This window comes from Doryrhamphus excisus, linkage group LG5, assembly GCF_037039965.1.
Source record: "Doryrhamphus excisus strain RoL-2023G ecotype Guam linkage group LG5, RoL_Dexc_Guam_v1.1, whole genome shotgun sequence".
NCBI lineage: Eukaryota > Metazoa > Chordata > Actinopteri > Syngnathiformes > Syngnathidae > Doryrhamphus > Doryrhamphus excisus.
Genome location: NC_136361.1, coordinates 14,542,495 through 14,565,644, shown reverse-complemented (window position 1 = coordinate 14,565,644; position 23,150 = coordinate 14,542,495). Strand labels below are relative to the sequence as shown.

The window sequence follows — 23,150 nt, the reverse complement described above, 5'->3', positions numbered from 1 at the left end:
ACAGGAAGACACAAATACCTTAGCTACGGTGCAAACATTACCCATAGATTTTAGCCTGCTCGCTGTTGAAAAACAAAACAATCAAAATTGACTGACAGAGTTTTATTTAAGATGTGTAGCAAAGCCTCGTATTTTACTTACAAAATGTTCTGGAAGTACTGTAAGTACATAGGCTGGGCTTATATAGCAGGGGTAGCTTATCATGAGGAAAGAGGTTTTTCCTTCATGAGTTCCTCGTGTCTCAAAAGATGATTTTTCTTGGGTTTGAGTCTCATAAACGATGAATCGGATACTCATTATGTGTTATACAGATAATGCATTTTTTCCGATTACGAGTATGAAACGAATACAGATGTCAATTATCCGTATCCATAAGGGAAAACCTCATTGTGTGTGTATGCTGATCAGTAGTTGTTAGGAATAAAGTTTATTTAAAAAAACAAAAAAAATTGCATAATGTATTCACTGCTCACGCTTCAGCAAGTCTGTCTTTATTATATTCATACAAAGTACACATATAGCTGCTTAATAAACAATCAATATTGCAAGTCCTCATCAGTCTTATCTATTGCAGACTTAAAATCATGTCCCCGCCCATTTCCGGTTAATCATGCCCATATATGGTTCATAATACGCCCATTTTCCAGAACATTACACCCATTTCTGGTTGATGCCTTGCCCATTCCGAGTACAGATGCAGATACAGACAATTTAGATGGGTGAACAAATGCAGATACAGACTGTGGCGTACTTGTTCATACGTATCATAAACTATTTCTCAGGACACATAACAACATTAAAATGTCACTTTTACATAACAGGGGTCCTTTGCAAATAAGGCAGCTAGCAAAAGCCGTATGTATCTGGAAGGAAGTAGCTTAGAAGGTTTGTGTTCCTGTGACAGTTTAAGCACCATCTGAACAACAAGCTGACACCCACATACCTGGAAAGGATCATCAAGGCTATTCCAGAGATTGGATTATTTCCTCATGAGAGCGCTTTCATAAATCCTTGGCTTGTTTTTATGGTCTTGGGAGAGATGTGGTTTTGAGCAAGAATAACTAACAATCATGTAAGATTACAGTAAGTATCAGTGAACTCACTCCAGCACAGATGGGAACGTTATACCCCCAGATCCAAAAGCCTGATACATAAATATGTATTATTTCAAAAAACAAAAGGGGTTGTTGCGACCTGAGGGGGTCATGTAGTATTTCCATTTCAGAGTGTTAGAACTGGAGTGGCCAACGCGGGGGTTAAATCAACTCCTGATGGCACAGGCTTCCAAAAACGAAAGAGCGAGAAGAGGGGGAGGGTGCATGACGTCAGTGTGCTGACCCTTGAGGCCATGCGAGGGCCAAGACGTGACTGCGAGGAGAGAAGGATCTGGGTCAGAGTGAACTCCAAATTCCAGGCCTCACAGGGCTTTTGGATCGACTACTGTATGGTAAAATGCTGTATAAAGTTACAGGGAAGTACATCACATGAGCACAGTTCATCATGTCCGAAAAGTAGCAGGAAGAAGCAGAGTTTATGCAATCCTACTTCTCCATGTTGCAGCAGTTACCCACACACAGTAGTAATTTGGTCCAGTCCAACACTGTGCAGACAATTTGGTAATTTGTTAGACTGGACTGCACCAAAATGGCTGTGGTGGCGCACCAAGGGGAGGTGTCCACATTTTTAGCTTCCCGTAGTGACAATTTTGTGACAAAACAGCGCGCCAAAAGTGCACTGAAAGATCACCAGCTCCGACCTGCACACATGTCACGAAAACCTCTCAATCAGGTTTTTCAGAGTGTCAGGCACATTTCAATGCAACCAGCAACCACTATTTAACGTAATGTACATTTTTGTAATAATTGTCGCATCTGATGTCAAATTAAAGCCATAATGGGAACTCAACCTGACGGCAGGACAGTATGATGCCAACCAGGGGCCGGCTCTACACTAAATAAATGCTGCGTTTAATGTAACTGTACGTCGTGCATGAACCGCATTGGGGCCTCTTATTGCTTGTAAATATGCAGGACTGGACTGCGGTCATTTGATTGGTCTGATGGCTTTTTCCCTCCCTCTTTGCCTCTTGCGCCGGTGAGAAGGACGGGGGCGTGGGTGCGCCATGCTGCGCTGCTCACTGCTTTGAAAAATTTGAAAACTGTTGGTGCGACATAGGTGTGGCACAGGGCAGGTGCACCAGGTCTACAAAATTAGTGCCCCCTGTGTTTAACATGTACCAGGTTGCTATTTTCTAATAGGGAACATTATATCATTAAAAATATAGAAAGAATAGAATGTAAAAATTGCTTATGAACAAAAAATGTCAACAAAAACATCTTTTAATAGTTGTACACGCAGTAAACACTTCATATAATGTATATAAATGACACCACCTTCATGTTTTGTCATGTTGTTTCTCATATTGGTCCAACTTTGTTCAACAAAAGTTGTTCATTCATTTTCAATAGGAATTTGATCACAGAAAATGTGGAACCAGGTCAATAGAAAGCCATCGTTTCTCGAATTATTTGTTATTTTATTATTTTAATTATTATTTATGTCGGGATGGTTTTAATTGGTTGAGGAATGTGGAAGTAGTAAGATCTTCCCGACAAAGCTCCATCTCTTTCACATCCAGTGACTCAGAACTTTGGAGCAGGTCTGGAAGCTTGCTAAATACCACAGCTGTGACTGGATTTCAAGGAAATCAGAATTTGTCCAGTCAGGATGAAGGACATTGTGCAGAGTTTAATTATTACAGTATTGCACCACCAAATGGAGAATTCCTTTCTCTGCAGTGATCCCTGTGGGAGTTCATCTGAGACGGGAAGCCAAATATTGAATGCGGCTATATGGGCCAGACATGCTTTTCTTTTCCCTTAAGTGTTTGGACGTTGATTAGTTTGCTTATTCGCAGCATTTGATTGAATTCACTGGGAATAAAAGGTCCCAAGAAAGTCACTCACATTAAGAAAGTTGACATGAAGAGCTTTGTTGACAAGAGCTTTCGTTTAATTGAATTCCACGAGGCACGCCCATTCCTCTTGTTTTCAGTCTGTGGCCTTTTTTTCCTTAAGCCCGTGTTGCACTTTGGCCTCGCCGCTGCGGCTTCTGGAAACCAAAAAAACCCTTGGCGTGTTATTCCTTTCCTCGCAACTCTTTAATTTAGCGATGAACCTTGCGACTTCCCGGCTTTTATTTGTTTTCAAATATCCGCCTGTGAGATAGAGTAGGAATGCCAAGGCCGGGATTAGACTAGTCATCACAATCCTTTCCTAATTGGCAAACAAGGACAGGTTCAGGGCCAATTGGAAGACACTACAAAGTCAACTGGCTGATTCTAGGAAGTGGACGGGGCAGGCTGTTGCCGGGGCAACATAGCCACAAGCCGCTGTGGCGGCTCTACCGATGCCCTGTCCAGTTTGGTCCTGTCTGGTCTGGACTTAATCCCCAGCCCAAACTCTTCTTACGCTCTGCTTGATTCCCAATGAGAGTGTTTACTCCCTGCAGGAAGAGGTCCTGGCTTCCCAGTCCCTGTGCCCTACTGTCTCGTACAAATAATCAGTTTTAGTAAAAAAAAAGTGTTTTAAAAAGGACGAGACAAAGCATTTGACATCATGTTATAACAACACAAGAGATCATCTTGACCGCAGCAGGCATGACTGAGTCCTGTGAAAACAAAACGGCTGCACTGCACTGTATCTTTTTCTCCTGATTCCAAACAGGAAAGACAGAATGATGAATGGGGATTTGTCTTTACATAGAATAAGTGCCAGTAAGTTACGACAGTGGAACCTCGGTTAGCGTCATTAATCTCTTCCAGAAGGTCCAAATCAAACCAAAACGTACTGTACCCGAGTCAACTGTTACTGAGTATACATCACACTTTTTTTTTTCATAATTTGGTGGTGCTGCCTTTTCGTTAAAGTTTTTTTTTTGATGACGGAAATGTATTGAATTGAGCTTGTGATGCAGTTCGGCACACAAATTCTATGATACTTATAGGTTATCACATGGTTTGTCTGGTATCAGGCCAGGTATTATCACATACTATTTAATCATGAGCTTATTATCACATACTATTTAATATTTACAATTATACTAATATTTACTAGACTATTTACTATTTAACCGCTGACATGTTGACAGAGCACAGACGGCAGCAAAACAAACGCTGTGTGTTCACGCTCGTGCGCTGTTCTCTGATTGGTTGCTTCACGGGCACGATACCAGAGCAGCGCGCTCTGAGTGGACAGCTACGGGGGCTGATACTGGACATGGTTAAACTCTATATTTAAGCCCTGGGCTTTGACATAGTATCATTTCGGCCTTTTCCCGTATCATTCATGGGCGGTTTCTAGGGTACCGGGACAATTAATACTGTAGTATGTGATAAAGAGCAATACCGGACACTTTTTAAAAACTTTCTAATCCACTTCTGCCTTAGACACTATGTGACTGTAAGTAATGTGTAACTAAAATTATATGGTACTTGTATGGATTGAGAAATGTTGTATTTTAGACAGCAGCATGGTTTAATTAGTACACTAAATATGTCAAATTCGGAGATTATAGTTGCAGTGTCAGCCACAGACATACACACATATGATTTCCCGTCTATTTGAAATAATTTGTGAACAAAAAAAAATAAATAAAATAATAATAATAACTGTTTGATATGTTTAATCTCACCATAAACATGGTTGATACTGTCTTTTTTGCTGTTCACTCCCGCTATGTAGCCTCTCCTCCTACCTATCTCCACGGGGATCTTGCATCGCTCTGCGTAGCAAAGGGGTGCTCAAAGCTAACAGCTGCTCCCGAATGTAAACAAACATAACAAGATGAACATCCACACAGCTGCACACTTGCTTAGGGGTTCGGTATGGCACAAAAAAAAAAAAAAAAAAAAACGTAATAAACACCAAAACCGTGACCAGCGCCCCATTGAAAATGATAATTTATGTTGTGGGAAACACCACAGGACGTCTAGTGAAGGTCCATATGCAACACAGCCGAGTATTCTCATTGTGAGATTTGGTGTTTTATGATTTAACTGCTTCAAAAGCCTTTGCATCACCTTGAACGGCCTGGATGTTTTGGCAGGCGATGCACTCACAAAAAACGAAGGAGTGTCTTTTTGAACCCACCTCTTTTCAGTATGCAACTTTTATTTCCTTTTACATGAGATCCATAAAGACTGATGGAGGAACTCTAACAACACTGCTGGAGGAGGACGCGAGGAAACTGAAGATGGGGGGGTAAATCAAAGCTTAAACCTTGAGACTAAGTCCTAAATCAGACGTGAATGCAAAGGAACAGAGAAGGAGGCTGGGTTTGGATAAACACATACCATCACTTTGCGCTCTTGTCTGCTGCCTGGAGATCTTCCAGGCACAGTCAAGCTCCTTGGCTGACTTTTAACTGGGTAAAAAGTTCAACGCTGGACACTCAAGTATATCATTTGAGGGCCTAAAAAATAAAGCATACTGTCAAAAAAAAAAAAAAAACACGTCAGAAACCTGAATAGGATCCTGATGGAAGTGTCCACTGGTTTTATTTACTCCTACGTCTCATGACCGTGGAAGACGTTCCGTGGGGTGACGAATGGGAAAAGTCAAGTGCATGGATTTCACCAGAAGATTTTAATGGTTCAGAACGTATGTTTATGACTCAATGTCCGAGAGTGTATATTATTCTTCAGGAAACTGGCAACGTGCTCCTTTTAGGACGACGCCGAGCACTCATTCTGAGGACTAAATGAACATCAGTGTGTCACATGAACATATACTTAATGTTGTCAGGTCACCCAAACGAACGTTAGGGCATTAGTCAAATGCTTAGTGTAGGCGTGCTGCTCCCTCCTCCACAGGACTGCAATCCATTATTTGACAGAACCCACTGAGACTATGAATGAATTACACATGAAAGGTGGGGGGGAGGGAATGATTATCCTGCAGCATGCATTCATCAACATATGTTTTCATTTAAATGAAAGCACAACTATGACGACATGTTAATGCTTATTGAAAGCAATGATTTCCACTTTTGTCTCACTGTATTATGAGAGCAGCAACTTTTTTCAGGTAACCAGACATGCATGGCCGTAGATGACCATAATGTACCCCGGTAGGCATCCTATAACTCTACTGCAGGGGTCTCAAACATGCGGCCCGCGGGCCAAATGTGGCGCGCAGGACACTAGTTTGAGGCCCCCGCCTTGATATGAAAGTTTAATGTTAGTGCGGCCCACGCAAGTTTGATATGGATGCTGTATGGTATCATGTACCCAGAAAAAAGTATTACATTTGATTAATGTTCATGTTAAAGGTTAAATAAATGTTAATAGTTATCCTCCCGATCTGTGTGGAAGTGGTAAGTTTTTGGCTATTTAAGTTTAAAGGAAATAACTTGAAGGCTACCGTTTAGGTCGCTAGGTCTCTAGTTTGCGAGTTAGCATGTGTCTCAAGACCCTGCAGTTGCGCAATATGTTGTAAATAAAAAGAGTATAAATGTGACTATAGTCGTGTTTTGTCATGTCTACAGGGCTCTAATAATGCTTTGTTCATTTTAATCTGAAAAAATAATTTGTCTACCCACCAACTATATGTGGTTTCTTAAGTTTTTATTATTTGGCGTTTTATTATTATTATTATATTTATTTATTTATTACTGATTGATTGATTTTCTTTATTCTTGATTTGTTTATTTATTTTTCATCTTATTTTGTGTAGAAAAATAAAAAGTAAGATATTTGAGAACAGTGGAATGTTTTTCTTGTAGAAAATCGAAACCAAAGCAAAGTTTATTCATTTTTCAGTTTTTAATAAATGCGTTTTTTTTTTTTTGGAAAACCTGATGCGGCCCAGTCTCACCCAGACCCTAGCTCCAGTGGCCCCCAAGCAAATTGAGTTTGAGACCCCTGCTCTACTGCATTTGTATGTTGTCGTCCCTCGTTTATAGCATTTAATTGGTTCCACGCTGAGCCGTGTTAAAATAATTTCCGTGATAATAAATTTAATATTGTTGGAGTTAGTGTATGCTCCTCCGTGGCTACTGCCTAGGTAGGGGCATTTACTGTGTGTGACTGGCCAATCACAGAGCATGAAGAGTGAACACACCATTATGGATAATGATGATATGTGCTTGTTTCATTTTCATACTTGTCATAAATGCATGCATTGTGCGTAATGGATAGTCCTTATCTTATCTCTAATATTCTTCTTTCTTTTTCGGTTTTTCCCTTCAGGGGTCACCACAGCAAATCAATCTCCTCCATCCAACCCTGTCTTATGCATCTGTCTCTCTAATGTTCCTCTGATGTACCCGTTCCTGATCCTATCCATCCTGGTCACTCCCAATGAGAACCTCAGCATCCTTATGTCTGCAACCTCCAGTTCTGCTTCCTGTCTTTTCCTCAGTGGCACTGTCTCATCTCTAATATTACGTATATAAACACTTGTTCGATGCTGTAACTTAAAAAATAAAATACTAAATTTATAAATAAGGAACCGTACTTTGCAGAAAGTGCTAATCAAGGACAATCACGATAAATGAGTGATTACTGTATATATCTCAGAGGCTGGGATAGACTCTTATTAATAAGAACAGGATCAATGACTTTGTTGGTGTTGGGTGTCATAGCTACTCCTCTGTGAAAAATCTTGGGACAAGAATGGCTTTACGACCAGACACTGAAACCCAAAACCCGTTATTGTCGCTGAGTATTTAAACATGGCCTGGTGTGGGAATGGGAGGTGACAGAAGGATCAAATGAGGGCCACCATCATAAACAAACTAGAAGAAAATGACCGCCTGCAGCCAGAAAACCCCACAGATGCCTTTGTAGTTTGTTGTAATGGAGCCCATCTAATATCAGTCTTGTGTCTGTTTTAAAAAGCTTGCGCTAATTTAGTTTGACTTGAAATATACGTTTGTCACGTCCTTGATGACGTGTTAGCTCGGAGGGTGCTCACAATGCTATCATCTCAACAATAACATCACAGTGACTCTAAATCATATAGTTCCTGTCAAACCACCATGAAGGAAGTTTGGGATCTGTGGAATGGATTTATTTTTATACAGCTGTGTGCGGATAGCCTACATACAACACATTTGGCCTACATTTGTCTTCCTTTGAGTACGAGAAAAACGCTGCCATGCATTAGTGCCTGACATCTGGTTTGCATTGAGGAAACTATGCGGCGGACTCCTGTGTGCCTTCCAGTTTTGGAGAGTCACTGCCTGGAGAATGCAAGGTTGTCTTTTTTTTATTTATTTTTTTCCCCTTGCTGCAACTTCTGGTATATGTTTAGATGGCAGTAGGACTGCAGCCAGGGTGAGAAAAGAGAGCAGTGGATTTTGTGACAGCCTGTTAACTCATCTGTGGATGCACGGCGAGATGGTAAATAATATGAGAGAAAGGTTACAAGGATGGTGTAAAGCTGTCAAGCACAAATATATGCTCGCTAACTCCAAATGGAAAAAGTAGGTTAAGTCCTGGAAGATATCATAGTGACAGTGGCATTGCAGTCATTAGATGTTAGGTTTAGAGACAGCTACTTCCCCCTGCTCAATGCCAAATAAGCCTCTACCTGCCCACACGCACACGCAAAACTTTAAATTATTATTATTTATTCTAAATTATTTAAATTATTAAATAATATTACTCCGGTTTCCTCCCACATTCCAAAAACATGCTAGGTTAATTGGCGACTCCAAATTGTCCATAGGTATGAATGTGAGTGTGAATGGTTGTTTGTCTATATGTGCCCTGTGATTGGCTGGCCACCAGTCCAGGGTGTACCCCGCCTCTCGCCCAAAGACAGCTGGGATAGGCTCCAGCACCCCCGCGACCCTCGTGAGGATAAGCGGTAGAAAATGAATGAATGAATGTAATATAATATTTAATATAAATATTATATATTAAATATTTCAATTTCAACTACCAATGTCCAATGTGATTAGCATGTAGGTGATCCGGAAAACTTGGGTTCGAATCTCTGCTTGGGCATCTCTGTGTAGCGTTTGCATGTTCTCCCTGTTTCTCCCACATTCCAAAAACCTTCCTGTTGGGTTAATTTGTGACTCTAAATTGTCCATAGGTATGAATGTGAGTGTGAATGGTTGTTTGTCTATATGTGCCCTGTGATTGGCTGGCGACCAGTCCAGGGTGTACCCCGCCTCTCGCCCAAAGACAGCTGGGATAGGCTCCAGCACCCCCGCGACCCTCGTGAGGAAAAAGTGGTAGAAAATGAATGAATGAATGAATGAAATAAATATGGAAAACGAGGATCCACATGGTGGATGTGTGGTTAGCATGTAGGCCACACATTCAGGAAATCCGGAAAACTTGGGTTCGAATCTCTGTTTGGATATGTCTGTGTAGAGTTTGCATGTTCTCCCTGTTTCTCCCACATTCCAAAAACATGCTAGGTTAATTGGTGACTCCAAATTGTCCATAGGTATGAATGTGAGTGTGAATGGTTGTTTGTCTATATGTGCCCTGTGATTGGCTGGCGACCAGTCTAGGGTGTACCACGCCGCTTATTCAAAGACAGCTGGGATAGGCTCCAGCATACCCACAAGGATAAGCAGAATCGAAAAAGGATGGATGGAAAACTATGGTAATATTAGAACCTCTACATTCATGGTAGACGTCTTAAGCGTCTTCTCGTAGACCAAAAACCTGCCTCAAGCTATTAAATATATTGCTAAAAGTATGCGACACATCCATAACATGTGTGGTCATTTGCAGGAGGTCTGCTGATGTTTTGACAAGCCGCAAACGGGTGCCACACGCAAAGATGTGGCGTTCACACCCGCGATTGCTTGCAATTATTTCTAACCCCTCCAGCCTTGTGGCTCATGGCTGCAGTGATGGAAGTTCACCCCAGAGATCCATGCCAACATAGGAAGACATCACCCTGGACTGGTCGCCAGCCAATCACAGGGCACATATAGACAAACAACCATTCACACTCACATTCATACCTATGGACAATTTGGAGTCACCAATTAACCTAGCATGTTTTTGGAATGTGGGAGGAAACCGGAGTACCCGGAGAAAACCCACGCATGCACGGGGAGAACATGCAAAATCCACACAGAGATACCAGAGGGTGGAATTGAACTCCGGTCTCCGAGCTGTGTGGCCTCCATGCTAACCACTCATCCGCCATGCAGCCCTAAAAATATGTTAAATATGTAAAATAATAACATAAAAACCAATGATGGCCGATGATCTAATGTGGTGAGTCACATGTACTTCAGTCTTTACTGAAGTCTTCTGGTTCTGTCTAACTATAGAGGCTTATTCCTCCCAAAACTCTTTTCTTTTCTTCAAAAATCTCTCTTTTTTTCCAGTAAAACGTAGCAAAAGGGTTCATGAGCAGAGAAATAAAGTCATTGTTGGCTTCTTCACAACGCCCGGAGTTACCTGCCAAAAAAATGAAACTGACAGATGAATATCTTCAAAGTCATTTCCGGTCTGCACCGCCATTTTTTCGCCCACCTCTCTCCTCGCAGGCGCATCTCCGTGGCAACGTGCAAACAGTGTCCTCACACCACCACATCATCATCAACTTTTTTTTTTTTAACTCATTTCACAGCAAGGTACTTGGCCTTAGCGTGTTTTATAAAGGGATGGCGATGTGCAAACGTGATGAGCTTGTGCCAAAAACAGGCAGAAAGCAGATACATCAACACATCCCCACAAAGTTGGGATGCATACTCAGGGAATTGGCTAAGACAAATAAATATGTCAGTTTTAACAATGCAGGCAGTTAAACCTACACATTGTTTTGTGAATACACTGTAAAATCTTTCACCCTGAAACATCCCCGTGCTCCACTTCCAGACTATTACAACTATATTCCTGGTATTTGCTATAAAAGCCAAAAAATATGAGCTTAATGATGCTTTTAACAACACAAATGAGTCAATGACAGCTTCTTAGCTAAACCTCACAGAGACCGACATACATCACAGCCACTAAAGCAAGCAAAACGAAGGCTAGATAGCAAAAACAGTTCTGGTTGATGGTGGTGGTGGTGGTGGTGGGGGGGGCAGTGCAGGAAGACCATCCAGACAGACAACAGCTGCATACACAAGCACGCAGCATTTGTTTAAAAACTCTTTGGAGAGACTTCCCTTCAAGATGTACAACCTGTTATATTTACAAACTGTTTTTTTCATCTAATCGATGAAGACAAAACGATCAAAACAATTTGACTCTTCAAAGGAAGACCAAAATTGTAGGATGGAGACGCTGTAATTAACAACAGTACCTGAAAACAACAACAGAAATGACAACTTGATGATATCGATCTGTACAAACCACTGTATGAGTTGCTGGCACCAGTATTGTTAATCAAACAAGACACTTAAGGGCCTGCTACCTTTGAAGAAATGATTGGTTAGTCTCTCACGCCCCCTCAAGGGGGCCTGCACCACCATTTGAGAAGCACTGTGTTAAGGGGACACATTTTATTCGAGAGGAGACTGAGGGCCAAGGCAAGGGATTTGAAGCACTGCAGCCGAGTGGAGACTGCAGAGTTGATACTGCGGTATCCAGCGCCAACACACAGCAACGGTGGCTTACGTCACCTGTATGGTATCAACCCCGGTAGTACCTTGTTTTTGCTCATTGGAAGAGCATCAACGGCAGAACACAGAGTCAAGTAGATGCGATTAGGAGTTAGGGCCATCCAACCTTCGATATTGATATCCGATATCAGCGAAATTCATGTTTAAGAGCAAGTTTAAGAGCTAATATGCTAATACAAAAAAAATAGTAATACAAAAATATGCTTGCTGACTGTAGTGTTTTAAATAATGATGCGTAGTTCTGAAATTTATATCCTTTTACTTAAAATTTGATGTAATTATTAGTATTAGTAGTTGTGCATCGAATTGTTTACCACAAAGAGGTTTCCCCTACTTATTATAGATAAAAACCTTTCTATCTTCGATTAAATGTGATTAATAGTGAGTTAACTATGAATAAATGTGATTAATCATGATTAAATATTTTAATCAAGTGACAGCCCTAATTATAACATGATCATAATGCAGAGAAAAAATGCAATATTCAATTTTGTTATTTGATGTAGTCTCAGTCGCACCGAGTCAATATGAACCAAGCTCAACTAGTTAGTGGTTTGGTCTGCAGCATCAGAAAAGAGGCAATAAAGTCAAAGCTGATGTGAGTGAATATCTTGTTTGGTCCAAAACACAAAGGTAGTAGGTCTGCTTTCATGGAGAACTAAGGAAATTAAAAATTGCCCCATTTGAGAGGCTGAAATCAGAGGATGTTTACATATTTAAAAAAAAAAAATACTTGAATACGAAACTAGCTGTCTATTAACTGGATAATCAACATATCAGCTCTAATTCCAAGTTTAACAAAAGCAATGACATTCCGAATTATATTATTATTTTATTATATTAATATTATACTTGTCCAAATTTCCATTGATATTTCTGGGTAAAGACCAAAGCACCACAGTGTCCTTGTCCTTCTTGAACTTCAGCAAATACTAAAGACCTCCAAAGCCATTCTTCAATCAGGTCATTCTTTACGGACATGAATGTTTTTCACCTGACCAACGACCATTTGAGGTATACATCAGAGTAGGTCAGTGACCCACGGGTCGTGTTCTTCACCCATCTCCACGTTCCACCAGCACCAGAAAAATGTAGCCAGCAGCTGAAATGATCTCACTTCAAAAGGTGTCCATAAATCATGCTGCCATGTATGTTGACGATGCCTGCACCTCCCCCCCTGCTGTTTCACAGTCCCACCCCACCCATTGCTCTCTCAGCTCCAGAATTCTTTGTTGTGGGTTCAAGGACTGTGTGTTCATTGTGGATCTGTCCACGCTAATACAAATTTAGTTCTTGCGGTGACAAGATGGAAGTAAACAAATATGGAACACACAACCACAGGAAGCCATTTTTGGAGAATCTGCAGAAGTTTATCACATTAGAATTCTGTTCACATGTGTGTTGTGAAAACTTTGATGTCATAGTCCCAAAGGGGGACAGAAAATCTTGGAATTCCTGCATCCATCCATGCCCTTGGGTATACTGGAGCCTATCCCAGCTGTCTTCGGGCGAGAGGCGAGGTACATCCTGGACTGGTCGCCAGCCAATCACAGGGCACATATCAACAAACAACCATTCACACTCACATTCATACCTATGGACAATTTGGAGTCGCCAATTAACCTAGCATGTTTTTGGAATGTGGGAGGAAACCGGAGTACCCGGAGAAAACCCATGGGGAGAACATGCAAACTCTAGATGCCCGAGCGGGAAATCGAACCCTTTTCTCAATGCTGTTTTTCAACCATTCCTTCATTCATTTTTTACCGCTTATCCCCATGAAGGTTGCGGGGGTGCTGGAGTCTATCCCAGCTCTCTAGGGCGAGAGGTGGGGTACACCCTGGACTGGTGGCCAGCCAATCACAGGGCACATATAGACAAACAACCATTCACACTCACATTCATACCTATGGACAATTTGGAGTCGCCAATTAACCTAGCATGTTTTTGGAATGTGGGAAAAAAACGGAGTACTTGGAGAAAACCCACGGACACATGGGGAGAACATGCAAACTCCAGATGCCCAAGCAGGAAATTGAACCCTTGTTGTGCCATTTCTAAGGCATTATGTACTGCTTGGATTTACTGTTTGTGTGTTTTGGGGCATTCAGTGGCGCATTTCATTGATTCTGGTTTCTTCTCCAAGAATCATGTCCTTTAGTTCTTGCCTTAGTGTGCAGGCCAAGTTTGGTCAATCACAAGACGTGATTCAGTGGTGACAGAATAGAAGATCTAAGCCTGAATGACCTGATATGGCCGCTATCAAAAACAAAACCTCCTTTCGCTCTCCAATAGATCACAGCAGATTTGTTTGGGTCTCAAGAGGCAGAAGGATCGAAAATCCCGAAAGGCTTGACTTTGCCAAAACGGAATTGCAATCCATCAGTTGCTTATCTCCCGATGTCACACACGTTTCTTTATCATGCACGCATGCAAAACACCATTCGTCTTCTGCACCTAATTCATTACTGCTGATAAAATGCAAAGTCTCTTAGTCTCTGTTGTTAAAAGGGAAGACAACCTTCTTTTTTCTTTTAAAAAAACAGGTGCTTTGGTAAAACACTGATAATGGCAGTGGTTGAATTATGTTCAGCCACACAGGCCTGCCTGTTTGGATCTCTTCGGCACATCTCTATCCTACCCGATCTCATGCTGCTCCTGTGTCCAATAAAAAAAGATGCAGGAACTATGACAAAAAAGCAGCGCATCAAGGTTAAAAACAACGGAGAACCGTTAAAACTGTTTCCAGGCACCAGTACTAGAAGCCATACGAGGGGATAAGGGGCAGGGACAAGGTGGGGGGGTAGGGGGGTGTTTGAATACTTGCATGGTGAGGTCATACTGCTTGTGTCATAGGCCCTCTTCGTTTCGCTTTGCTCGCCGTCTGGCCCCTATTTTACCCATTGATCTCATTTCCATAGCCGCCATTGGATGTGGTTCTGTTTGAAGCTGGATGTTTTGGACCATTAAAGCGAAGGGGGTGGGGGCAGAATTACTAACGTATGAAGCAAAGAACGTGGAGGTGAAAATTTGGTGATGGTTGCCAGACTCTTGAGGAGAGACGGAACACGGAATGCTATGGTTTTATGGGAGAAAATACACTTTGAATATGGTGACCAAGTTTTCTGGTCGTATTAAATCTGTAACAGAGGCAGGATAGTGGCTGTGTGAAAGTACTGTATATTCACAATACCGGTACCAGAATTTGACATTTTTAACACTCAAAACTCCCAACATCTGCTCAGTTACTCTTCTACTCCTGAACCGCTTCATATTAAAGTGTCAAAAATTGACAAGCGTGCACCCCTACTGTATTGCCTATGCTCCTTAGTTTTCCTGACTAATACACCACATGTTAGTTATGAAACCTCATTAGTAAGGTTGACTTGACATTTCTCACACAGCTCAATGCACAATACAAAACTGTAACGTCAGGGTGGCACCTCAAAATTTGGTAAACACTTATAAGGGACTGACAAGCATGCGTGTGTAAAATTTGAGGAAGATTGTTTGAAAAACACTTGCATGGTGAATGAGTGGTTAGCGTGCAGGCCTCACAGCTAGGAGAACCGAGTTCAATTCCACCCTCGGCCATCTCTTTGTGGAGTTTGCATGTTCTCCCTGTGCATGCATGGGGTTTTTCCCACGTTCCAAAAACATGCTAGGTTAATTGGCGACTCCAAATTGTCCATAGGTATGAATGTGAGTGTGAATGGTTGTTTGTCTATATGTGCCCTGTCATTGGCTGGCCACCAGTCCAGGGTGTACCCTGCCTCTCGCCCTAGAGAGCTGGGATAGGCTCCAGCACCCCCACAACCTTCGTGAAGATAAGCAGTAGAAAATGAATGGTAATGGTAATGTTTTTTTTGCATCAGATTGCAATTGAATGCATCACATAATCACTTCACAGTACCACATGTCCAAAAGGAGTAGGAAGAAGCAAAGCTTAATAAATCCTACCCCTCCATCTGGTACTTTTACAATCAGTAGCTGTTACATTTGTTCACTTCCTGCTTTCAATAATACAATTTGCTTGTTTTTTTGTTTTTTTTTAATAATGCATCTCCTACCAAAATAAGAGGTGATATGACCATCCAATGACATAATGGGTACCATAGTAAGTGTCAATATAGTGATATGTATAGCACATCATGACTGGTTCAAGACTCTTCATCCTTGTATTTAGCAAACATCAACTGCTTGTATTGTTTCTTGAATTGGCTCATCGTTGTGCATTGTTTGAGGGTCTTACTCAATCCATTCCATAGTTTGATTTAGTTTGATTTGGTAAACACTTATGAAGGGACTGACAAGCATGCGTGTGTAAAATTTGAGCAAAATTGGTTGAAAAACGGCTGCGTGGCGAGCGAGTGGTTAGTGTGCAGGCCTCACAGCTGGGAGACCCGAGTTCAATTCCACCCTCGGCCATCTCTGTGTGGAGTTTGCATGGCCAAAAGCCCTAAGAAGGACCACAATCGTCATCATTAATATATATTAATGTACCACCCTGTGTGAAAGATATAGTCGTCTCTTCTGCTGAGGGCTATTCTTTTGGCTTGTGTAGCTGTGATTCATGGCCACTGTTTATAATATAGCTTATTAAGCATTAGAGCATTTGTCCATCTGTGCTTTTGTGGCTTTGACAAAAATACACATTTAGCAACTAGCACTTTGCGGGCCCAAAAAGTCAGCCAGTGAAATACAATACATGAGCGATTATTCACAGAAATGTGGTGACAGCTGCTAAGCGGCGAGCCTCCTCCTCCTTCACCTCCTGTGCCGTTTACTCAAGTGAACACCACCTCTCTCTCTCTCTCTCTCCATCGTTCCGAATATTCCCTTCGTCTGCAAAAAAGTTCCAGCTACTTTCCGCCATCCACATGACGAAGGAGATATGCTATGTGCAACATAAAAAGCAGGGGAAATCGTTACGCTGAAATATAGCGCTGTTTGACAGCGTGTTCACAAGCAGCAAATCACACGGAGCTTCGGATGTTTGCAGTTTACGGTACCATGCAACAAGTTTTAGGACACCATACTTTCATGACCATATATATAACGAGAATGTCACTTTGGGGAGTGCAGACCTCCACCAAGGCTGAATTTGGAATGGAGGGGGCTTTTTCAGGTTCTGTCCTTTCTTGTGTTTTTCGTCAAAGTGGCCCTTGACTCTTTAATTTTCACTACGTGGACCTTGGTAAAGTATCCTTGACTAGCATTATTGCAGTACACCCAGCACCCTTGTCATATATAGAAATTCTTAAACTGGTGTTGTTGTAGGAAGTACTTAAAAATAGCATAGTCCTGTCATACAGAAGATCTTTGACTAATGTTTTTGTACCAGGTCCTTAAAAACAGCAGCACACTCTTGTCATATAGAGGATCCGCACAAGGGTCGAGGGGGTGCTGGAGCCTATCCCAGCTGTCTTCGGGCGAGAGGCGGGGTACACCCTGGACTTTCTGTTTATTTAAGAAGCAGACTATCCTGTACAGCCAGTCAATTATGTAAGGCATTTAATTAATAGCACCGTTTCAATCAATCTTTCTCATCACATGAAACAGAAATCTCACGTAGCACAAATACAGTCAAACCTCATTTTTCCAACACCCCAGATTATGTATGACTCCGTTTTCCTGGTAAATTTTTGCAGATTTGCGCCGTTTTTTGTACATTACTGAGCGTAACAAACAAGTCTATTGGCCCTGTACTGTAACCTTTGGTGGAATCGAGTCCCCAAACAAGGTACCCTATGCATTGCTGACTCACTGCCAATGCATTTTTGTTTTATTGTTGTGACTGCAATGTCGACAATTAGATAAAGAAGGTGAGAAACATACAAAGAGCTATAATTATAGTCTATTAATTGCATTTTATATTTCCAGTATACATATTATATATTAATTAATTATAGAGTAATTATAAATTAATCCTTTCCAGAATATTTGACTGAAACCAAAACGGACTCTAACCAAAACATATTTTCCCATAGACAATCATGTAAAGCCAATATTTTGGGTGTCTGAAACATTCATTCAATTTTTATCGCTTATCGCTGGAGCCTATCCCAGCTGTCTTCGGGCGAGAGGTCACCAGCCAATCACAGAGCACATATAGACAAACAACCATTCACACTCACATTCATACCTATGGACAATTTGGAGTCACCAATTAACCTAGCATGTTTTTTGGAATGTGGGAGGAAAACCCATGCATGCACGGGGAGAACATGCAAACTCCACACAGAGATGGCTGAGGGTGGAATTGAACCCTGGTCTCCTAGCTTTGAGGTCTGCGCGCTAACCACTCAACCGCTGTGCCGCCCCATATAGAGGATCTTTGTTCCAAAAACATACCAAGAGGACGAAGTGCCAAGATTGGTCGCGTTTCATTGAATAGATGGCAAATAAAAGTGAAGTGAATGCTTCACTCCAAGTATCCTTCACGCAATCACTGGTTGATAACGTCAAGAACTTCTTAGCTACAAGTGTAAATAGCGGTAAAAAGCTGTTGAAAGCTTTGCAGGGTGAAGAGGTGGCACGCACCGAGTAAACTAACACAGTGGAAGACTTGCATTTGACTTCTATTAAGCTTTTCCTCTGACAGCCTGATGACAGACTAGCCTGTGGGTTACATGATGTGCCTGGGCCGCTCCTCTCCTTAAGTCATCCCTTCACTCTTCTCTATTAACGCCAACAGGAGACGCCAAAAAATTCCCTGTTTAGCTCGTCCCTGTCGTAAATCAACAAGCAAGGAGAAGTCCTTTTTTGGACACACCGAGGACACTTTCTGCCATTTATGGAACCGTCAGAGTGAAGTCCAGTGAAGTCCAGTAATGTGAGAACCCATCCTTTTGGACTCCAAGGTAACCTCAACAGGTTACTAATTGAATAGTACCGAGTGCACACCACTCATTGACTTCTGCACACACCCACCCGGTCGTTTTCTATGGCACTTGTCCACATTAAGGTTGTGGGGGGTATGCTGGAGCCTATCCAGCTGATTTCAGACAAGAATCGGAGTACACCCTGGACTGGTCGCCAGTCAATCACAGCTTCTGCACGTACATTCAATTCAATTCAATAGTGACATAATTCCACACCTTAGCATGCTGCACAGAGCTCATCTGGCTTGTCTGAGCATGCACTCATCTGTAGAATCCACACTAGTTCGCAGACAAAAGTGAGAGCGAGACACCACGCCTGTAAATACTTGGCTGAAAGGATGCTGTCATCAAAAGACGTTATGATGTTGACCCTTAAAACAGCAGAGCAAGCCTGTCGTTTATCAAACCCTTGACTAACATTTTTGCAGAATGTCCTTAAAAACAGCAGTTATTTCATATAGAGGATCATTGACCAGTGTTTTTACTGTCGATCCTTAAACACTATGTATGTATGTCATTTATAAGATCGTTGACTAGCATTTCTGCAGTACGGTTAAAAAAAAAATTTTATTATCTCTGTTTTATGGTTGACTATGGCCGACTATTCCATGTGGATGTGTATTCATGTGTATTCCATGTTATTTTGTCCTTCTTCCTTACTCAGTTTCAGCAAAGTGTGTCTGAAAGCTGAAAAAAAAACCCTCCATAATGCAACCCACATTGCCTAGAAGGTAGACCTTGGACACACGAATTGGAACAACAAATGGAAAAATAGAGCGGAACTTATTATTCAATCATTCAATAATTTTCTACCGCTCATCCTCACGAGGGTCGCGGGGGGTGCTGGAGCCTATTCCAGCTGTCTTCGGGCGAGAGGCGAGGTACACCCTGCACTGGTCGGCAGCCAATCACAGGGCACATATAGACAAACAACCATTCACACTCACATTCATACCTATGGACAATTTGGAGTCGCCAATTAACCTAGCATGTTTTTGGAATGTGGGAGGAAATCGGAGTACCCGGAGAAAACCCACGCATGCACGGGGAGAACATGCAAACTCCACAGAGATGGCCGAGGGTGGAATTGAACTTGGATCTCCTCGCTGTGTGGCCTGCTAATCACTTGCCCGTGCAGCCAGAAAAAAAAAATATTATTATTGTTATATTATTATTGTTATATTAAAATAATAATTATTTGATTATTATTAAATTATTATTATTATTTTATTATATTATTTTTAATATGAATTATTATTATTATATAATATAAAAAATAAAATATAACAATAACAATAATACTAACAATAATAATAATTATTTATTTTTATTATTATTATTATTATTAGAACAATGGTTGATTTGGTCTCAAAATATGATGACAACAATATTCTTTGAGCGTCAATTTCAAAACACACCTGCATTGTTTTTTGACTTTGTTAAATAAAAAAGATTGCTTGTCCATTCATATTTGTTACTGTACTTTCCTTATAATTATTGTTAAATTCTCATCTAGTCTTGATCTTGTCGACCCAATCTCGTGCATCGCCTCGCCTCGTGGGTTAGGTGTGTATTTAGGTGACTATTTAAGCAAATAGCAATGATCTAACTTTATCCAAAACAGCACAGCATTCCTGTCAGGTAGAGGCTCTTTGACTAGCGTTTTGCAGGAGGTCTCCCAGAACTATTTAGCTTCAGCCGAATAGCCGTGATCTAGTTTCATCATGCCGAGCTGTGATTTTAACAATGTTTACTGTCAGTGGGAGGAATGCTCTTGAGCGGTCATAAATTTACTTACGAACAAGACAACGCGCATCTCATTCCCAACCAACTGGCAGCACAACAACTCATGTCCTTCTGGTTCCTGCCTGGGCGACAGTTGCTCAATGCGGAATTCTGACAAGAAACCACAGATGCATGTGCATTAGATGTTCTCATGAGTCTGGATTCTTTCTTGACTGCCATGTTTAAAGCCTTATCGAGACAACATTCAGTAAGGGGGGACAAATAAGATGCCTTGAAGCTGCCAAAGATAAAGGGAAGAGTCTCACTCGCCTACTGTCTTTGTTGTTGTAAGGTGACATTCGGGCCTGCAGGCGTTGTTGTTTGCTGCTCAGGGCTGCTTGCCACATGTTCTCCCAGTATTGCCTAATTAAGTAAGCGAGCAAGAACATCGAACGGGAAGAATGATGACAACCTCCGCACAAATAAAACAACTCTGACAGTTATGTGGGTGAGGCGGCCGCCTGCCATGAAATGACTGAGGTCTTAGTCACACTATAACGGCATATAATAGCAGGGAAGATTGGGTATTACAACACGTAAACTCCATGAAAAATTAAGGTCAATAAAGCCGTAATCCCCCCCAGTAACAACATTACCCAGCAAGGGGTTGCCTTCTTTTATTGATTTATGATGATGTGGGGTTGCAATGTCATGCATAACTTGTATCCTAGCAGGGATTTTGGGCATACATGCCGCTGCGTTACCTCATTTATGTGAGGAATTCTCCATACGCAGCAGTATTTTCCTCCATCAGCCATAGGGTGTGCTATTAGTAGGCCATTAGCGATCGTCCAGTGTGACGATGACACATCAAATTACAGGCTGTATACCAAAACATAGCAAATTATTTGTCCATTTAAATGTGACTTGACTAAAAATATATTCCCATCTGTGCTGGTTATTTGTCACGGCTATCCCAGCATGTGTTTCCTAGATAGCATAATTCATTCTAGACCAATAGAGTGGTAGAACTTTGCTATTCGCAGTGCGAAAAAAAAACACACTCATAACTCATAACCCTCCTGATGATAATGTAAGATAATCGAACAGATTAAATCGGCGGTACGGTTTAGCCTTTAGCCTGGTCGTCATAATCCACACTGCTTACCTGTTGTAATTCCATTCACAATTTACCATCATATCGTAAATTATGTTCACCTGCAAATGGTGAGGCCGGATTGACCGTCAAAGCTACTCTTATGTCTCAGGGAACACTAGGACTACGTTAAAAAGCCATAGCATTTCAGTATGTGGAATCAAACTATGGAATGGATTGAGTAAGACCCTCAAACAATGCACAACGATGAGCCAATTCAAGAAACAATACAAGCAGTTGATGTTTGCTAAATACAAGGATGAAGAGTCTTGAACCAGTCATGATGTGCTATACATATGTATCACTATATTGACACTTACTATGGTACCCATTATGTCATTGCATGATCATATCACCTCGTACTTCGGCACGTGACAAAAAATTCCAAAATTTAAAAATGTAAAAAAAAGAGAAAAAAAAACTGTACTGAAAGCAGGAAGTGAACAAATGTAACAGTTACTGATTGTAAAAGTACCGGATGGAGGGGTAGTATTTAATAAGCTTTGCTTCTACCTACTCCTTTTGGACATGTGGAACTGTGAACTGATTATGTGATGCATTCAATTGTAATCTGATGCATATTCAAATGAAATAAAACCATTACCATTAATACTATGGTGCGTTCAAGGGCCATCTAAGAAAATGCAAAAGCTCAATGCTTGATGAACAAACTATCAGTGAAGCACAAAAGTATAAACATATAAATTGTAGGATTTCTAGAGGTGGTACATGCATGTTGTACATTTTACAAAAATATATTTTCATTGTTTTCTCAGATTTTACACTAGTTTGCTTTGTCACTTAAAAGCTTTTGGATTTAAATCAACCCCAAAATGACATGATTCTCATATTTGACGAGCACCAAAACCCTGAAAATCGTTATCAATGTACACTTGCAAGTTTATAACAATGCTTAACCACAGAAATGTTGGACCTTTTTGTTATTATTCTTTCCAAAACCAAAACGTACCAACACCGAGACTATTTTCCTATAAAAAAATAATGTAAATTCAATTAATGTGTTTCAGACAGTTCTCCCCGTGCATGCGTGGGTTTTGGCGACTCCAAATTGTCCGTAGGTTTGAATGTGAGTGTGAATGGTTGTTTGTCTATATGTGCCCTGTGATTGGCTGGCGACCAGTCCAGGGTGTACCCCGCCTCTTGTCCGAAGACAGCTGGGATAGGCTCCAGCGATAAGCGGTAGAAAATGAATGAATGAATGTTTCATACACCCGAAATATTGGGTCTACATGATTGTCTATGGGAAAATATGTTTTGGTTAGAGTCCGTTTTGGTTTCAGTCGTTCATATTCTGGAAAGGATTAATTTATAATTACTCTATAATTAATTAATATAATATGTATACTGGAAATATAAAATGCAATTTATAGACTATAATTATAGCTCTTTGTATGTTTCTCACCTTCTTTATCTAATTGTTGTTCCACGAAACGATACAGTACAGGGCAAATGGACTTGTTTGTTACGCTCAGTAATGTACAAAAAATGAGGCAAATCTGCAAAAATTTACCACTAAAACTGAATCATACATGATATGAGGCGTTGGAAAACTGAGGTTTGACTGTATTTGCGCTGCGTGAGATTTCTGTTTCATGTGATGAGAAAGATTGATTGTAACACTGCTATTAATGAAATGCCTTACATAATTGACTGGCTGTACAGGATAGTCTGCTTCTTAAATAAACATAAAATTCAACAAGTGTCTGTAATTAGAATATATCTGACAATTCCTATAATTTCTCAATTTCCCAGGGAAA

The 23,150-nt window shown here is 41.0% G+C and overlaps 1 protein-coding gene across 2 annotated transcripts in view; it reads right to left on the bottom strand.

Moving 5' to 3' along the window:
- Positions 1-23,150, bottom strand: part of fhl3a (four and a half LIM domains 3a) — a 40,383-nt gene that overhangs the window by 11,733 nt on the left and 5,500 nt on the right. Inside the window, exon 1 of one of the 2 annotated variants that reach the window (XM_058053438.2) lies at positions 944-1,239. The exons of the other annotated variant lie outside the window; for it this stretch is intronic. The gene's annotated coding sequence lies outside the window, so the exon portion shown is untranslated. Of the gene's footprint in view, positions 1-943; positions 1,240-23,150 lie in introns of those variants that run through there. 2 annotated transcript variants of the gene reach the window in all.